Source organism: Nicotiana tabacum, chromosome 16 (genome assembly GCF_000715075.1).
Source record: "Nicotiana tabacum cultivar K326 chromosome 16, ASM71507v2, whole genome shotgun sequence".
Taxonomy (NCBI): Eukaryota; Viridiplantae; Streptophyta; class Magnoliopsida; order Solanales; family Solanaceae; genus Nicotiana; species Nicotiana tabacum.
Genome location: NC_134095.1, coordinates 37052846 through 37070948, shown reverse-complemented (window position 1 = coordinate 37070948; position 18103 = coordinate 37052846). Strand labels below are relative to the sequence as shown.

Below are 18103 nucleotides of genomic sequence, written 5' to 3'. Positions count from 1 at the left end.
TGTCGTGCTTTGAAAAGGGAAGTAGAAAGAATGATTCAAGAAGGAATAATTGTGGTCCAAGACAGCAATACCCCAAGTGTCACACATAATCCTCTACAGGTACGTGACAATGCATAGATTGTTGGGATGGTTTGTAATGATGAAGGTTTGGTGAAAGGAGTTAATGAGCCACTTGGTGAAGACAATGTGATTGAAGTTGGTAATGGTCTTGATAATATTGATGTGGAGCTCAGTGGCTAAGATGCCGAGATTGGTAATTGGAAAGACGCTCATTTGTTGGCTAGCCGGGGAGGAATCTTGGTGGTTTATTTTGTTGTCATTTTTGTTGTTCGGGTTATTTCAGGGTTGTAATCCGGATATTGTCTTGTGACTCAAACCCTTCTATCCTTTTATTTGCCTAGTTCATTTAGTCGTAGTACCCCTTTTAGTGTTATTTAAGTTTTTCCAGGGTCATAACCCCAATGTGTTTTGTTTGTTTTGTTGTTCAAACCCTTTCATCGGCTGTCTAATGCAATTTCCTATTTTCTGTCATTTCTAGTCATTTTTTGTTTTGTCCTCTTTTTCTTTTATAGTTCTTTTCCTGCTGACTCTAGCGACATGACATGCACGTGTAATTCTCAGCCTGGTCTTAAAAGTTAGTCTAATCATGAAGCAATGAAACACTTTTGAAGATGATAGGGACGTTTGAGGGAAGTAAGTAAAGGGATTTTTGAGATTACTTAAAGCCCAAATTGTGTGAAACTGGGGCAGATAGTTTGGAAAGTTAATGGGAGGACAAGAATTTGTTATAAGAGAGTGCATCCCAATGATTTGAAGTGAGCAGTTTTGAGTTCAAGTACACCTCAATTTACAAGATAAAATCAAGGGAGTTTGCTCCAAACAGACGGAGGGTATCCATCGTGAAGAAGAAATCACCCAATGAGGGTTCTGTACTTGACAAGGTACTAAAAAAAGTGGAAGGCATATCAGTGATACCAATGCCGATGCTGCTAAAGAAATGCTATGCATGATCTTCATTTTCATTTTCAAGTTGCATGTGTTATACTTGGTGTTCTTAGAGATTGGGAGGCCCTTTTTCAGTTATCCAAACACTTTATACCCTTTGGTATCCCTTTTGAACCTGTACTGATTTCTTTGACTTCCCCTCTTTTGGAATCAAGTTGAAGTCGTACTAAAAAAAAAGTTCATGACCCTATAAGTTTATTTTAGAAAGTTCATTCCAAAAGGAAAATTCAAAAAAAATAGAGATAAAGAAAAAAAGAGAAAAAGAAAAAAAGGAAGGAAAAAGAAAAAAAAAAGAGAAAAGGAAAATAGTAACAAAAAGTAGTCTTGTGAACTACGTTTGACCTGATTCTTGTCACCATAAGATACGTAGACAACTTTACGGCTCGGTCATACCAAACAAAATATTTCATAATCCCACGAAGTCGAGAGTGGGGCAGTCTTTCTTAGTAACTCCATCAAAAAGAAAAAAAAGGGAAAAATAGATTAAAATTCCCCTGTTTTAGAAATTGGGGCAAAGTTTTTAGAATGGATTCCAAAAGTTGTAAATAAATTAACCCCGTTGGCTTAGTTATTTTGAACCTTTATGATATTCTTTCTTTCTAACCCTGTCCAAAAGCCACATTACAATCCAAAAAAGACCTCATAGATAATCTTTGAGAGTGCTGAGTTTAGACATGCCAAGAGTATATGATGTTTTTACCATTGTAAATGCCTTGTCATCTGCAAAATCAGAGAAAATAAGAAGAAAAGAATAAAATGAGAGAGTCTTATTGGTGAAAACCTTCACAGGCACTATAAGGCAATGGTGATTTGAGATAGAGAACAAAATGAGAGAGGCTTGATGGTGAAAACCCTTCGGGCACTACAAGTCGAATAAGGATCGTGAATCAGATAGGATAATCAGAGCATTGAAGCCCCGTTTCACGGTTTAGGGGTATAACAAGAGTTGAAACATCAGACTTGCTTGACAGATTAGGCCACTTAATCCAAAAGTACATGTCATGGTCATTAGAGTTGGTATCCGCATCTGATAAGTTTCTACTTTTAGTTTTCTTTTTAGGAATCATCTCTTTCCATTGTCCTTTACTCTGTTCCTTTTGTTTTGTTTACTTCCTCTTCTTGAGTCTGTTTGGTCAGAACAAGTGAGAAATGACTTCAAAATTTTCCACCAACTTTCCAATTGCACAAAACAGGATCTAGCTAACCCATCAAAGTGAGATAAGTCAAGAAAGAACAGCATGCACACTGAGTTGGCAATGATTAACATGCTTTGGGATTCATGTGAAATACAAAGGTTTGGTATATCTCAATTCATGAACAATGCAACAGATCGAGAATGTTGGGTGAACAGATCAAAGGTATTTTCTGTGATAAGGTTGACAAAGAAAGTGGTTAACCAATGACAAGCAAGGTCCTCCAAGCGGAAATCAAAGTTATCAGGGCAAGTGGAGGAGCAATAGACCTTAAGGCCAAGGTCAGTGGCATACGTTGGGGAAAAATAATACACGTACTGAGTTGGTAACAATCAACGTGCTTTGGAATTCATGTGGAATACAAAGGTTCGGTAAAAGTCAATTCATGAGCAAAATACAACAAATAGATGATGTTGGGTTTGAACGGATCAGAGGTATTTTCTGTGAAAAGGGTGGCAGAGAAAGTGGTTAGTCACATACAAGCAAGGTCTTTCGAGTTAAAATCAAAGTTATCATGGGAAGTGAAGGAGCAATCGCCCAAAAAGTCAAGGCCACAAATAAACCATCATATTTATAAACTCACAAGTTTTCTTTGTTTGAAATAGGGACGAAAATTGTGTCCAAATCAAAGCCTGGAAGTTTGAATTTTTTTTCAAGTGTCGTGCCCAAATTTTGTCAGCACAAAGGCGGTTTGAGAAGGGGAAAGAAAAATTTGTTCGATCTACAGGAACCCTCCATGAGGAAAAGCATGGTTCAGGGGCAAGGAATTTTGTTCGTTCTGTAGAGATCCTCCAGGAAGGAAGTATGGCTCAGGAAAGTTTATTCTCGGCTTTTCCGGACCCTCCTGGATTATGAGATTTAATTTAAAATTCTCAGGCCTCCTAGATAATGGGCTTTAGTTAAATTTTAAGACCTTCAAAGTTAACAAGATTTAGTGTAAGTTCTACCTTTAGGAAACATAGTTTAGCTTTAAAGTTTTCACTCTTAAGATGAGATTTAATTTGAAATTTTCAGGACCCTCCTGGACAATGGGATTTAGCTTTTGAGTTCTTATATCTCTTTTGATAACAAGATTCGATTAACACTCACAAATGTTCCCAATATCAAACTGGGGCAGAAAAATTTCTTTTGTTTTGTCTGTTTTGTTGTAATCAGGCGCCCACCTAGAGAACAAGGAAAGACAACACGAGCTTCAAGAATAGAAAGCAGTTCAAGTATTGGAAATTAGGAGCCCACCTGGAGAACAAAGGGAAAACAGTTCAAGTGTTGGAAATCAGGAGACCACTTGGAGAACAAAGGGAAAGCAATTTAAGTGTTAGAAATCAGGAGCCCACATGGAGAATAAAGGGAAAGCAATTCAAGTGTTGGAAATCAGGAGCCTACTTGAAGAACAAGGGAAAGCAGTTCAAGTGTTGAAAATCAAGAGCCCGCCTGGAGAACAAAGGGAAAGCAATTCAAGTGTTGGTAATCAGGAGCCCGCTTGGAGAACAAAGGGAAAGCAATTCAAGTGTTGGTAATCAGGAGCCCACCTAGAGAACAAAGGGAAAGCAATTCAAGTGTTAGTAATCAGGAGCCCACATGGAGAAAAAAGGGAAAGCAATTCAAGTGTCGGTAATCAGGAGCCCACCTGGAGAACAAAGGGAAGCAGCAATTCAAGTGTCGGTAATCAGGAGCCCACCTAGAGAACAAAGGGAAGCAGTTCAAGTCTCAAGGAAAAATAGTGCAAATGTTGGTAATCGGGCCACCTGGAGAACAAAGGGAAAACATCAATGTTCAAAGAAAGACAGCAATCAGGAGCCCACCTGGAGAACAAAGGGAAACAATTCAAGTCTCAAGGAAAAACAATGCAAATATTGGTAATCAGGCACCCACTTGGAGAACAAAGGGAAAGCAGCAGTGTTCAAAGGAAGACAACAATCAGGAGCACACTTGGAAAACAGAGGGAAAGCCGCAATGTTCAAAGGAAGGCGGTTCAAGTTCAGCAATTAGGCGCCCACCTGGAAAACAAAGGGAAAACAAGTCAAGTTTCGGAGGAAAGGAAGATAATTCAAATGTTGGTAATCACCCACCTAGAGAACAAAGGGAAAGCAACAATGTTCAAAGGAAGACGGTTCAAGTTCAGCAATCAGGCGCCCACCTGGAGAACAAGGAGAAAATAGTCCAAGTTTCGAAAGAAGACAGTTCGAGTATTGGCAATCAGGCGCCTACCTGGAGAATAAGGGAATTCACTTCAGAATGCAATTCAAGTCAGCAACAAAAGAAGCTCGCGACAAGAATGCGAGTCAACAGTCTGAGATGATCAATAGAAGTTAGTCACAATCTAGAATAAAAAAAAAGGCAAGAAGTGAATCCAAATACAGAAATTGATGAAAGATGTGAGCTGCTCAAGACATGACTGAAGTCACAAGCATGGTGTGGTGTCCGGGTTTGGTCCGAAAAGCTGAAGAAGAATGAACTAGCACCTGCAACTAGCAACCGTCAAGGTTCAAATCCAAAGTCTGCATGAAAAACCATTCAAGACTCAAGATCAAGCTTCAGAAGTCTTATAGATAGGAATCTTGTAACTCATAGTTGACATGCTTGGTTAGTTTTTTTCATTTCTTTTTATTTTGATGTAATAACAGGACCGCGGACCGGAACCTCGACGAAATGGCACCTCAATCGGCTCTCCACCTCGTTACACTCCATCATCTCACTCGCTTCTGAACTACACGTGGCCTGATTCCTTTATAGCCAAGGATATGTAGGCAGCTCAGATACCAGAGCTCAGTCACATTCCCCTTTATCTTAGTTTTGGTCTCCCTAAATAAGGGTTGGGTCAAAAACCTGTCTAGTCGTTCTTTGTCTGAAAATACTTTGTATTTCCAGTCAAAAAGGGGTAGTTGTAGACATGTGATTTTTGACCCTCCCCAAGATTTTTTATATTTTAGCATGTAAATATTTAATTTAGGCCTAATATCGTTATTTCAATTACTTTTGACTCTTTTACTTTATTTTATTACAAGAAAATGAAAAGTACAAAAAAGTAGTTTCATTAATATTTTGTAGTCATTTTTAATCTTGAAAAATACCAAATATAGTTTTGTTTTATTGGTCAGTCTTATTTTAATAGCTATTTTACTTAAGTAGGATTAGTTAGTAAATAAGGTCGTATTTTTAGTCTTGTTTACGGTGAAAGAATAAAATTTGGGCTCAAACATCCCATTTTTAGGTCTAATTTTTGGACCTAGCCTATAATTCTCAATCAACAAATTTCCTAGGTCCATATCCCCTAACCTAAAAAAATCCTATAATACAATTACACTCTAATACCCTAAGACCTAAAAATCAGACCCTAGACTAACGCTGCCCTAGAGCTAAAGAACTGGGATTCGCCGTTCTTCTTCATTTTGCAGACTTAGCAAATAACCAAAAAAGATCTACAACCAAGAAAATTCCCTAAGCTAGAAGTCAGCAGCCCCACAAATTCCCTAAAAGAAGAACGATAACACCTAAAACAAAAGAGAAGGAGCTCTCATTTCTCTTTTAAAAAAAACCCATTTGGTTAATCTAAAGAAAATAGCTTCTGCTAGCCTGATTTGAGTTCGAATCCAAAAATACAAAAAGAATTGGATGGAGTTGCTGTTGAATTAAAGTCGTCGATTAAGGTCTCCGTTCGAGGTTTCGATTTTGCTCGTGATTCCTGCTCGACTTTGCCGATGTTGTTTCGCTTGAATTTTGAAGTCAATATATGAATCAATTGGCTTATTTTTCTAATTTCAGGTTCATTTCTTCTCTATTTCTCTATTGCTTGTGATTTTGGTGTTATGTGTTGGATGAATATTGAGATACTAGCCTACTGCTTCTAACATGTTTGGGTTTAAATTTTGCTAGAATTGCCAGAACAAATATTATGTGGTTCATCTAGTGAAAAATTCAAGGTTCCATTAAAGTTATAAGTTAAAATTTCTCATCTAAATATCAGTACATTGGGTTAAAGCTCAGATGTGTGTCTTAAAGTAATTGACTGAATGTTGAAGTAATGTAAGTAAACGAAATTATCATTATACTTTGCATATTTGAAACTACAATGTATATTACTAGTTGTTGTGCTTCTCCATTTTGAAATGTTACAAATTAGGAGATTATGCTCAAAATTGTAGTAGAATCCCAAAAATCCTCAAACGACAATACACAATAAACTTCAGTACAAATGAAATTTGCTACTTGGAATTTTAGGACTTACCATAAAGACAAATAGATCTTGATGTATTTGTTTCTTTATCATTGAAATGTGTGATTTAGATTTACATAATTTAAGTATAAAGTTTCATGGTTGTGCCAATATTCAGATTAGTCCACTACTTAGTTTCCATTATCGATCTTTTGTTGTGGTTCCTGAGTCGACGATGAACGTGTTGTAAGTCGCGGGTGCATTTCATATGACGCGATTTGCCGTATGTACAAAGCAACGAGTGCGCGACATCGCGATTTATTCAAATAAATTCCATAACTCATGTACCTTTACAATAATTTCAAAGATTAGGAAAATAATTCAATTACGCTAGTTGTTTTAGGCGCGAATAATAAATCATCGTGACTATGGGTATGACTCCCGTAGCATAGTCACGATACGTAATCCCCAACCCGGGTGTACATTTCATGTGACCCAATTCTAATCTCTAATAAGGTTAAATAGAACGCGTCGTGAATCACGGGTGCATTTCATGTAGCGTGGCTTACGATATGTTTTAAATAACCTTGAATTAATTCTTTAAACAAATAAAGGTTGTGATAAAGTTAAAAATGCACATAGGTTTAAAGTGTTTTAAAATCAGATAATTGAGCCAATATTAATAGTTGAGCAATTGTGCTAGAACCACGAAACCCGGGAATGTCTAACACCTTCTCCCGGGTTAGCAGAATTCCTTACCCAGATTTCTGTGTTCGTAGACCATAATTAGAGTCCAACCTTCCTCGATTCGGGCTATTAAACCGGTGACTTGGGACACCAATAAACTATCCCAAGTGGCGACTCTGATTTTTATATGAATAATCCTGTTTCAATTGTCACTTAAATTGGAAAAAACTTCCTTATACCCTTCCGGGGGTAGAAAAAGGAGGTGTGACAACCGTATCGTATGACACTGCCTAAGTTGAAAGAATTGAAGGAACAATTACAAGACTTGTTTTAGAAGGACTTCATTATACCTAGTGTCTCGCCGTGTGGTGCACCTGTGTTGTTTGTTAAGAAGAAGGATGGATCGATGCGAATGTGTATAGATTACCGGCAGTTGAACAAGGTTACAATCAAGAATAAGTATCCATTGCTGAGGATTGATGATTTGTTTGATCAGCTTCAGGGTGCCAAGGTATTTTCGAAGATTGACTTGAGATCTGGCTACCATCAGTTGAGGATTAGGGCATCTGATGTCCCTAAGACAGCTTCCGCATTCGGTACGGGCATTATGAGTTCTTGGTGATATCATTCGGGTTGACGAATGCCCCAGCAGCTTTTATGGATTTGATGAACCGAGTGTTCAGGCCTTGAATTCATTCGTGATAGTCTTCATTGATGACATTTTGATTTATTCCCGCAGCCGGGAGGAGCATGAGCATCATCTGAGAGTTGTTCTTCAGACCTTGAGAGATAGTCAGTTGTATGCTAAGTTTTCGGAGTGCGAGTTTTGGTTGGGGTCAATTGCTTTCTTGGGTCATGTTGTTTCAGCAGAGGGTATTCAGGTAGATCCAAAGAAGATAGAGGCAGTCAAGGACTGGACTAGACCCGCATCAGCTATAGAGATCCGGAGTTTCTTGGGTTTGACAGGCTATTATCGTCGGTTTGTGGAGGGGTTTTCATCTATTGCAGCCCCGATGACCAGGTTGACCCAGAAGGGTGCCTAGTTCAGGTGGTCGGACGAGTGTGAGGCGAGCTTTCAGAAGCTCAAGACAGCTTTGACTACGACACCAGTGTTGGTTTTGCCCACAGGTTCAGGGCCATATATAATTTAATAGTAATGCATCTCGTATTGGACTTGGTGTGGTGTTGATGCAGGATGGCAAGGTCATTGCTTATGCTTCACGTCAGTTGAAGATTCATGAGAAGAACTATCCGGTCCATGATTTGGAGTTAGCAGTCATTATTCACGCGTTGAAGATTTGGAGGCACTATTTATATGGCGTGTCATGTGAGGTGTTCACGGATCACACGAGTTTGCAATACTTGTTCAAGCAGAAGGAGTTAAATTTGACGCAGAGGAGGTGGTTGGAGCTATTGAAAGACAATGATATCACTATCTTATATCATCCGGGGAAGGCCAATGTGGTGACCGATACTTTGAGTAGGAAGTCAGCTAGTATGCGTAGTCTTGCGTATATTCCGGTCGGTGAGAGACCGCTTGCTTTGGATGTTCAGGCTTTGGCCAATCAGTTCGTGAGATTGGATGTTTCTGAGCCCAGCCTTGTATTAGCATGCACAGTCGCTTGTTCTTCTTTATTGGAGCATATCCGAGATCGGCAGTATGATGATCCTTATTTGTGTGTCCTCAGAGACACGATGCAGCACGGTGGTGCCAAGCAGGTTACCTTAGGAGATGATGGAGTTTTGAGACTTTAGGGTCGAGTTTGTGTGCCTAATATGGATAGACTTCGGGAGTTGATTCTAGAGGAGGCCCATAGTTCCCGGTACTCTATTCATCGGGGTGCCGCTAAGATGTATCAGGATTTGCGGCAGCATTATTGGTGGAGAAGGATATTGTTGCATATGTGGCTCGGTGTTTGAATTGTCAGCAGGTAAAGTATGAGCATCAGAGACCTGACGGTTTGTTTCAGAGGATTGAGCTTCCCGAGTGGAAGTGGGAGCATATCACTATGGACTTTGTTGTGGGACTCCCACGGACTCAGAGAAAGTTCGATGTAGTGTGGGTTATTGTTGATAGGCTGACTAAGTCAGCACATTTCATTCCTATGGCAGTCTCCTATTCTTCTGAGAGGTTAGCTGAGATCTATATCTGGGAGATTATTCGTCTTCATGATGTACCCGTGTCTATCATTTCTGATCAAGGTACGTAGTTTACCTCACATTTTTGGAGGGTCGTTTAGCGTGAGTTGGGCACACGGGTTGAGTTGAGCACAACATTTCATCCTCAGACGGACAGGCAGTCCGAGCGTACTATTCAGATTTTGGAGGATATGCTCCGAGCTTGTGTCGTTGACTTTGAAGGCTCGTGGGATCAGTTTTTGCCTTTAACGGAGTTTTCCTACAACAACAGCTACCAGTCGAGTATCCAGATGGCTCCTTACGAGGCTTTGTATGGTAGGCGGTGTCGATCGCCGGTTGGATGGTTTGAGCCGGGAGAGGCTCGGTTGTTGGGTATGTATCTAGTGCAGGATGTCTTGGACAAGGTCAGGATCATTCAGGATAGGCTTCGTACAGCTTAGTCCAGGCAAAAGAGCTATGCCGACCATAAGGTTCGTGATGTGACATTCATGGTTGGCGAGCGAGTGTCGCTTCGGGTGTCGCCTATGAAGGGTGTGATGAGATTTGGAAAGAAGGGCAAGATTAGCCCTAGGTTCACTGGCCCGTTTGAGATTCTTGATCGAGTGGGAGAGGTGGCTTACAGACTTGCGTTGCCGCCGAGTTTATCAGCCGTGCATCTAGTGTTTCATGTGTCCATGTTTCGGAAGTATCATGACGATCCATCCCATGTGTTAGACTTCAGCATTGTCCAGTTGGACAAGGACTTGTCATATGAGGAGGAGCCAGTAGCTATTCTAGACCAGTAGGTTCGTCAGTTGATATCGAAGAGTTTCCCTTCTATTCGTGTTCAGTGGAGAGGTCAGCCTGCTGAGGCATCGACCTAGGAGTCCGAGTCTGATATGCGGAGCCGTTACCCCCATCTTTTCTCCGACTCAGGTACTTCCTTCTTATGTTCGTTCAAGGACGAACAAATTATATTTGAACTTTATGGTATCGGGCCCGTATTTTGGTTCCGGAGCCCGGTACAGGTTCAATATGATGTTGAGTTGTTCCTGTAAAATTTGGTAAGAAACGAAGGTCGTTTGATGTGATTCGGACCCGTATTTGTGAAGTTTGAAACTTTGAAAGTTTTGAGATTTTTCTTAGATTTCTATGCTAGATTCATTGTTTAATATGTTATTTTGGTGATTTGATTGCACGAGTAAGTCTGTAGGATGCTTTTGAGGTTGTGTACATGTTTGGTTTGGAGCCTCGAGGGCTCGGGTGAGTTTCGGATAGGCATCAGAGTGTTTGCTGTTTGCTGGTGTTTGAGTTTTTACTCTATGCGAACGCGTGGTAACCCGCACGAACACACTGAACAAATTGGGAGGGGGCAGGTTGCACTATGCGATCGCATAGAACCAGGTGCGAACGCAAAGCCTTAGTAGTTCACTCTACGCGAACGCACCCGGGCTGTCGCGAACGCATAGAATAGGAGAGGGGCTGGGGGCTGGGTAGTTGTAACCCTGTGCGAACGCAGCCCTTAGCTCGCGAACGCGTAGGTCTAGTTAGTCAACCTTATGCAAAAGGGGCCAAAGGTACGCGAACGCAGTGAATAAATGCCCAGTCTTTTAAAAACAGTAGCAAAACGGGATTTCTTCAAAACTTCATAACTTTTTCACTTAAACTCAAACTTGGGCGATTTTTGAACGGGGATTTCATCACAAAACCATAGGTATGTGTTCTTAGACTTGTTTTCCTCAATTTCCATTAACACCCATTAGATTTCTAGGCCTAAATCATGTTCTTAAAGGTAGAAAGTTGGGGATTTGGGTAGAGTTAGGGCTTTTTGAATAATTAGAATTTAGACCTCGTTTTGGGGTCGGATTTCGAAACTAATTGCATATTAGGGCTCGTGGGTGATCGGATTTTGGTCTGAACCTCAAGTTTCGACCAAGCGGGCCTGGGGTCGATTTTTATTTTTTTGGGGAAAATGATAAAAAAACCTATAATTAAGTATTGGGTACGAATTCTTTAGCATTTATTGATGTTGTTAAATTAATTTGGACTAGATACAAGTAATTTGGAGGCGAATTCTAAAGGAAAAGCGGTGTTTGAGGCTTGAGTTGGCTGTGGAAGTTTGAGGTAAGTGTTTGGTCTAACCTTAGCTTGAAGGATTAGGAGTTGTGTCTTATTTGCTACGTGTTAACTGTGGAGTACGACGTATAGGCATGGTGACGAGTATTTATACGTCGGTGTCAAGCATGCACGTGAGTCTTGTATTGTAATTTTTATGAATCTGTTGTGGTTTATTCGTGCTTCATATGAGGATTATATTATTGTTCCCTTGCCGAGATGTTGTTGTGATATTATTGTTCCCTTGTCGGGACGTTGTTGTTACATTATTGTTCCCTTGCCGGGATATTGTTGTTATATTATTGTTCCCTTGTTGGGATTCTTTTATGATTGGTGTTGATAAATGAAATGGGAGCGGGTTGCACGCCTACAATGGTAATATATGAAATGGGAGCGGGTTGCATGCCTGCAATGGTAATATATGAAATGGGAGCGGATTGCACGCCTGCAACGGTAATATATGAAATGGGAGCGGGTTGCACGCCTGCAACGATACTATATAAAATGAGAGCGGGTTGCACGCCTGCAACGGTACTATATGAAATGGGAGCGGGTTGCACGCCTGCAACTGTATTATATGAAATGGGATCGGGTTGCATACCTGCAACAGTATTACCTGTGTACTTGTTTCTTATTTCCTTATCTTTTGCTGGTAATTGATTTATGGCATTTCTTACATTTCTCTATTGGTATTCTATTTTTATCTACTACTCTCCGCAGCATGTTTCCCCTGCCTAACCTTAACTGTACAATCCTGTTTTTTATTTTCCGTTGTATATGATTTAATTGTACAGGTTTATTTGGTAGTCTGGTCCTAGCCTCATCACTACTTCACCGAGGTTAGGCTAGGAATTTACCATCATATGGGGTCGGTTGTGCTGATACTACACTCTGCACTATGTGCAGATCCCGGTACTGGAGCATACAGACCGTAGCTTTGGGTTGCTGCCTTCAGTCAATTCGGAGATTTCGAGGTAGTCCTGCAGGCGTTCGCAGGCCTTGACGTTTTCTCCTATCCCTTTTATTATGTTTCTATTATGTATTTCAGAGACAGTGTTGTAATAAATTTTTTGGACCTTTATCTGTAGTATTCCTAGACAGTCTGTGGAATATGACACTAGTCTTGGGTAGTTTATGTTTGGATTGACGTTGGCATCTTTATTAAAATAGTATATTCTAGTCTTCCGCTTATTAAATTCTGCTATTTTATTTAATGTTGGCTATCAATTGTTAATGGATTAAATGGGAAAAGGTAAATAATTCAAATGGTTAGCTTGCCTAGCTTTCACTAGTAGGCGCCATCACGACTCCCGAGGGTGGAAAATATGGGTCATGACAGTATTGATGCAGGAGGGTAGAGTCATTGCTTATGCTTCTCATCAGTTGAAGCCCCATGAGAAGAACTACCATGTTCATAATTTGGAGTTGGCTGCCATTGTTCACGCATTAAAGGTTAGGTGGCATTACTTGTATAGTGTGTCTTGTGAGGTATTTACTGATCATCGTAGCCTCCAGCATTTGTTCAAGCAGAAGGATCTCAATTTGAGGCAGCGGAGATGGTTGGAGCTACTAAAGGATTATGATATTACTATTTTGTACCATCTAGGGAAGGCCAATGTGGTGGCCGATGCTTTTAGCCGGAAGGCGGTGAGTATGGGGAGTTTGACATATATTCCAGTTAGGGAGAGACCTCTTACAGTTGATGTTCAGTACTTGGCCAAACGGTTCGTGAGGTTAGATATTTCGGAGCCCGGTCGGGTATTGGCTTGTGTGATTTCTCGGTCTTCCTTATATGATCGCATTAGAGAGAGCTAGTATGATGATCCTCATTTGCTTGTCCTTAAGGACAGAGTTCAACACGGTGATGCCAGAGATGTGACTATTGGTGATGATGTGGTGTTGAGGATGCAGGGCCGGATATGTGTGCCCAATGTAGATGGGCTTCGGGAGTTGATTCTGGAGGAGGCCCATAGCTCGCGGTATTCCATTCATCGGGGTGCCGTAAAGATGTATCAGGAACTGAGGCAGCATTATTGGTGAAGGAGAATGAAGAAGGACATTGTGAGATTTGTAGCTCAGTGTCTTAATTGTCAGCAGGTGAAATATGAGCATCAGAGACCGCGTGGCTTGCTTCAGCAAATGAATATTTCAGAGTGGAAGTGGGAGAGGATCACCATGGACTTTGTAGTTGGGCTCCCACGGACTTTGAAGAAGTTCGATATTTGGGTAATTGTGGATCGGCTGACCAAGTCCGCGCACTTCATTCCTATGTGTACTACCTATTCTTCAGAGCGGTTGGCAGAACTCTATATTTGGGAGATTGTTCATTTGCATGGTGTCCTAGTTTCCATCATTTCGGATAGGGGCACTCAGTTTACTTTGCAGTTTTGGAGGTCTGTGCAGCGGGAGTTGGGTACTCAGGTTGCGTTGAGCACAACTTTTCACCCTCAGATGGACGGGCAATCCGAGCGCACTATTCAGATATTTGAGGGCATGTTGCGTGCATGTGTCATTGATTTCGGAGGGTCATGGGATCAGTTTCTACCGCTCGTAGAGTTTGATTATAACAACAGCTACCAGTCGAGTATTTAGATTGCTCCATATGAGGCTTTGTATGGGAGGCGGTGTAGATCTCCAGTTGGTTGGTTTGAGCTGGGTGAGGCTAGGCTATTGGGGATAGACTTGATGCAGGATGCCTTAAAAAGGTGAAGGTAATTCAGGAGAGGCTTCGTACAGCGTAGTCGAGACAAAAGAGTTATGCTGATAGGAAGGTTCGGGATGTATCTTACATGGTTGGTGAGAAGGTTCTGTTGAAGGTTTCACCCATGAAGGGTGTTATGAGATTTGGGAAGAAAGGTAAATTGGGTCCTCGGTTCATTGAGCCTTTTGGGGTGCTTCGGGGGATGGGGAGGTGGCTTATGAGCTTGCTTTGCCACTCAGCTTGTCAATTGTGCACCCAGTATTTCATGTTTCTATGCTCCGGAAGTATATTGGGGATCCGTCTCATGTTCTGTATTTCAGTATGGTTCAGTTAGATGATGATTTGACTTATGATGTGGAGCCAGTAGCTATTTTGGAGCGTCAGGTTGAAAGTTGAGGTCAAAGGATATAGCTTTAGTAAAGGTGCAGTGGAGAGGTCGACCCGTGGAAGAGGTTACCTAGGAGACCGAGCGGGAGATGCGGAGCAGATATCCTCATCTGTTTGAGGCTTCAGGTATGTTTCTTGACTCGTTCGAGGATGAATGTTTGTTTAAGAGGGGGAGGATGTAATGACCCGGCCGGTCGTTTCATGAGTTACCGCTTCATTTCCCCTATTTCTACTTCTTATTGCCTTGTTCAGCTGTATTTTGTGTTATCGGGTTGGTTGGTTCGGGTTCAGAGAGGTTTTGGTAAGGTTTGAGACATTTAGTCTCTTTTGAGGAAGCTTAAGTTGAAAAAGTCAACCGGATGTTGAATTATGTGTTAAAGGGCTCAGATGTGAGTTCTGATGGTTCAGATAGCTTCGGGAGGTGATTTGGGCCTTAGGAGCGTGATCGAAATATGTTTTGGAGGTCCGGAATAGATTTAGGCTTGAATTGGTGAAATTAGAATTTTGGTGTTTTTCGGTTGATAGGTGAGATTTTGATATAGGGGTCAGAATGAAATTCTAGAAGTTGCAGTAGGTCCGTTGTGTCATTTGGGATGTGTGTGCAAAATTTCAGGTCATTCGGACGTGGTTTGGTAGACTTTTTGATCGAAAGTGGAATTTAGAAGATTTTGGAATTCTTAGGCTTGAATCTGATGCAAATTTGGTGTTTTGATGTTGTTTTGAGTGTTACGAAGGTTGGAACAAGATTGAATGATGTTGGCATATTTGGTTGAGGTCCCGAGGGCCTCGGGTAAGTTTCAGGTGGTTAAACAGATCATTTCAAGTTGTAGAAAATTGGAGAAAACTGTTGTGTCTGTTGCAGACCAGTTGGCCTTCGCGTTTGCGAGTGGGACCTCGCGTTTGCGAAAGGGTTAGCATGTGCGACTGAAGATTTGGCCTTCGCGGTCACGAGGGAGGTCCCGTGTTCGCGAAGGGTTGGGGTCATTGAGCTACGCGTTCGTGAGAGGGGAGTCGCATTCGCGAAGGGTTGGAGTCAGGAAGCATCGCGTTCGCGAGAGAGCAGATGCGTTCGCGAAGGAGGAAAATGTGGTCAACGTCAGGTTGTGTTTCACGAACGCGAGGCTTTGACCGCGTTCGCGAAGAAGGATTTGAATGCCTGAGCAGAATGTTTAAAAGACATATTTCCACGATTTTGGGTTTAAGTTTCTCCATTTTTGGCGATTTTGAAACTTTTTGAAGGGGATTGAAGAGGGAATCAAGGGAGAACACTTGGAGGTAAGATTTATGGACTTAATACTCAATCCTAATGTGATTTCTACCTAATTAATCATGGAATTGTTGAATTTAAATATTGAAGAAACTAGGGCTTGTAATTAGAGACCAAAAATTAGGGATTTGATGGATCATTTGTGGTTGGATTTTGGTGATTTTTATATGAATGAACTCGTGGAGTGATAAGGAGTCTATTCATGTAATTTTTATCGGATTCCGAGTCGTGGGTCCGGGGGTCGGGTTTGGCCAATTTCGAGATTTGTGTTGTAATTTGATTGCTTTCGAGTGAGTTTTTTTTCCTTAGCATATTTTGATGGTTTTGCACTGATTTTGGTTAGAATTGGAACATCTAGAGGCCGATTCGAGAGGCAAGGGCATTGCGGGCTCTCTAGTTTGGACCGGAAAGAGGTGAGTAATGATTGTAAATGTTGTCCTGAGGGTATGAAACCCCGGATTTCACATCGTTGTGCTATATTGAGGTGACGCACACGCTAGATGACGAGCGTGGGGTCGTGCAACGTTGGGGGATTGTGACTTAGTCCATCCCGAATGACTGTTTTACCGTGTATTTGATTGAAAACTGTTTGCTATCATCATATTTTGGGTTGAATGCCATATTTGGGCCTCGTGCCAATTGTTTTGGACCCTTAGGGGATTTTTAATGCTCTTTCCTCACAGATTTACTTTTATATTTGTACTCAGTCATGCTATATTCTACTATTTTCATAACTTAGTCATGTTTACTCTGTTTTAACACTTTAAATGATATTTTGGGCTGAACATCATATTTTATTGTGCCCGAGTGGCTTTTAGAGATTTTTGACTGAGTAAGACCGAGGGCCTGTGTTGTGAGAATTATTATGGGATCGGGCTGCACGCCACAACAGTGTTGTACTGGTTATGATTATGAGGCCGAGGGCCTGAGTTGTACGCCACAAGGTGGCTTGATATGAGACCGAGAACCTATCTATTATTCCACAAGATGGCTTGATATTGCGCTTGGGCCGTAAGGGGCCCCTCCCGGAGTCTGTACACCCCCAGTGAGCGCAGGTACCCAGTGTGATATGCGATATAGCCCGAGGGGCTAGTGTTGTTCCATATTATTGCCCGAGGGGTTGATTCTGTTGACATTGTGCCCGAGGGACGGAATTTATGTGTTTATATTTTCTAGCTGCTTTTCCTTTACTTGTTTAAATGTTAAAAAGGCATTTTAAAGAAGCTTAAACTAAGCTAAGGTGACTTTACATATTTTCACTATTTTATTGCTTTTACTGGCTTTTACTGCTTCTTTATAGCCTGTTAATGTGCCTTTACGTGATTTCTTATTGCTCAGTCTTTATTTATTATTATTACTCACTAAGTTGGAGTACTCACTTTACTCCCTGCACCCCGTGTGCAGATTCAGGAGCTTCAGGTCCCGCCAGTAAGGGTTGATTGCTCCCAGCAGGCCATTTGGAGTCCACTAGGTAGCTGCTCGGCATTCGCAGCCCAGTGTTCACTCCTATCTTACTTCATGTTTTTAGTTCTGTAACAGACTGTATAAACTCTTTCAAACTCTTAGACACATGTTTAGATGCTCATAACTAGTGACACCCTGATGTCGGGTTGTGTTTGTTCGGCAAATTGTACTGTTTCACTATTTCTTTTAGGATTTAATCATGTTAATGACTTAAATTGTGTTATTTTAATTATTTAAAATAAATTGGATGTTGTGTCAGCTGGTCTTGTCTTCACGAGAGGCACCATCACGACCGGGTCTAGGTTTAGGGTCGTGACACAAAGAAACAAATAGAACACACCTACAACACTTCACAATGTAAAAACAATACTTCATTAGAAACAACACTTGATTACATTCCGTTGAAAGGTTCATTACATTCAAATGAAAGGTCCATTGCAAACATACAAAAAAAAACCTACAAGCAACAACTACATACATATTGAGATGACAAAATTAGATTCTAAATCGCAACCTCATTGCATCTTCTTTCAATGACATTCCTGGATACCTACAAGCAACAAGTATAATACACATCCCAAATATAATGAACCAACGTACATTTTTCCTAGCCTTGGACTTAGCCAATTTACTCTTCCACTTCTTTTCCTTCTCTTTCTTTTTCTCCATATCAACTTGTAATTTCACCAATTGAGCCTCAATCTTCTTCATCTTCTCCCCTTCTATGGTGTTTTCAACCTTTAAAGTTGCCCTCGACTTGGCAAGATTTTCAAAGCCTTCTAATGCAGTCTCAAGTTCACCCATTTTGTCAAGAAATCTTGGAATAACAAATTTGGACCTAGGATCAATTTCGGAATCCTTCCAAACCCAAAAATCACAAGATCGTGGACCCTAAGATGAATAACAAAAGAAAATTAATCAATGATAATTTTTCACAACTCAATTATTGAAAGAATTTCCACTATTATTTACCCCATAGTATGGACAAACCCAATATCTTCTTCCTGGATTCC

The 18103-nt window shown here is 41.0% G+C and overlaps 1 long non-coding RNA gene across 1 annotated transcript; it reads left to right on the top strand.

Moving 5' to 3' along the window:
• The first annotated feature begins 5497 nt into the window (after positions 1 to 5497).
• LOC107821467 (uncharacterized) lies at positions 5498 to 12467 on the top strand. The gene is made up of 2 exons (XR_012700001.1): positions 5498 to 5960; positions 12066 to 12467. It is a non-coding gene; the product is annotated as an uncharacterized LOC107821467 (long non-coding RNA).
• The last annotated feature ends 5636 nt before the right edge of the window (positions 12468 to 18103 follow it).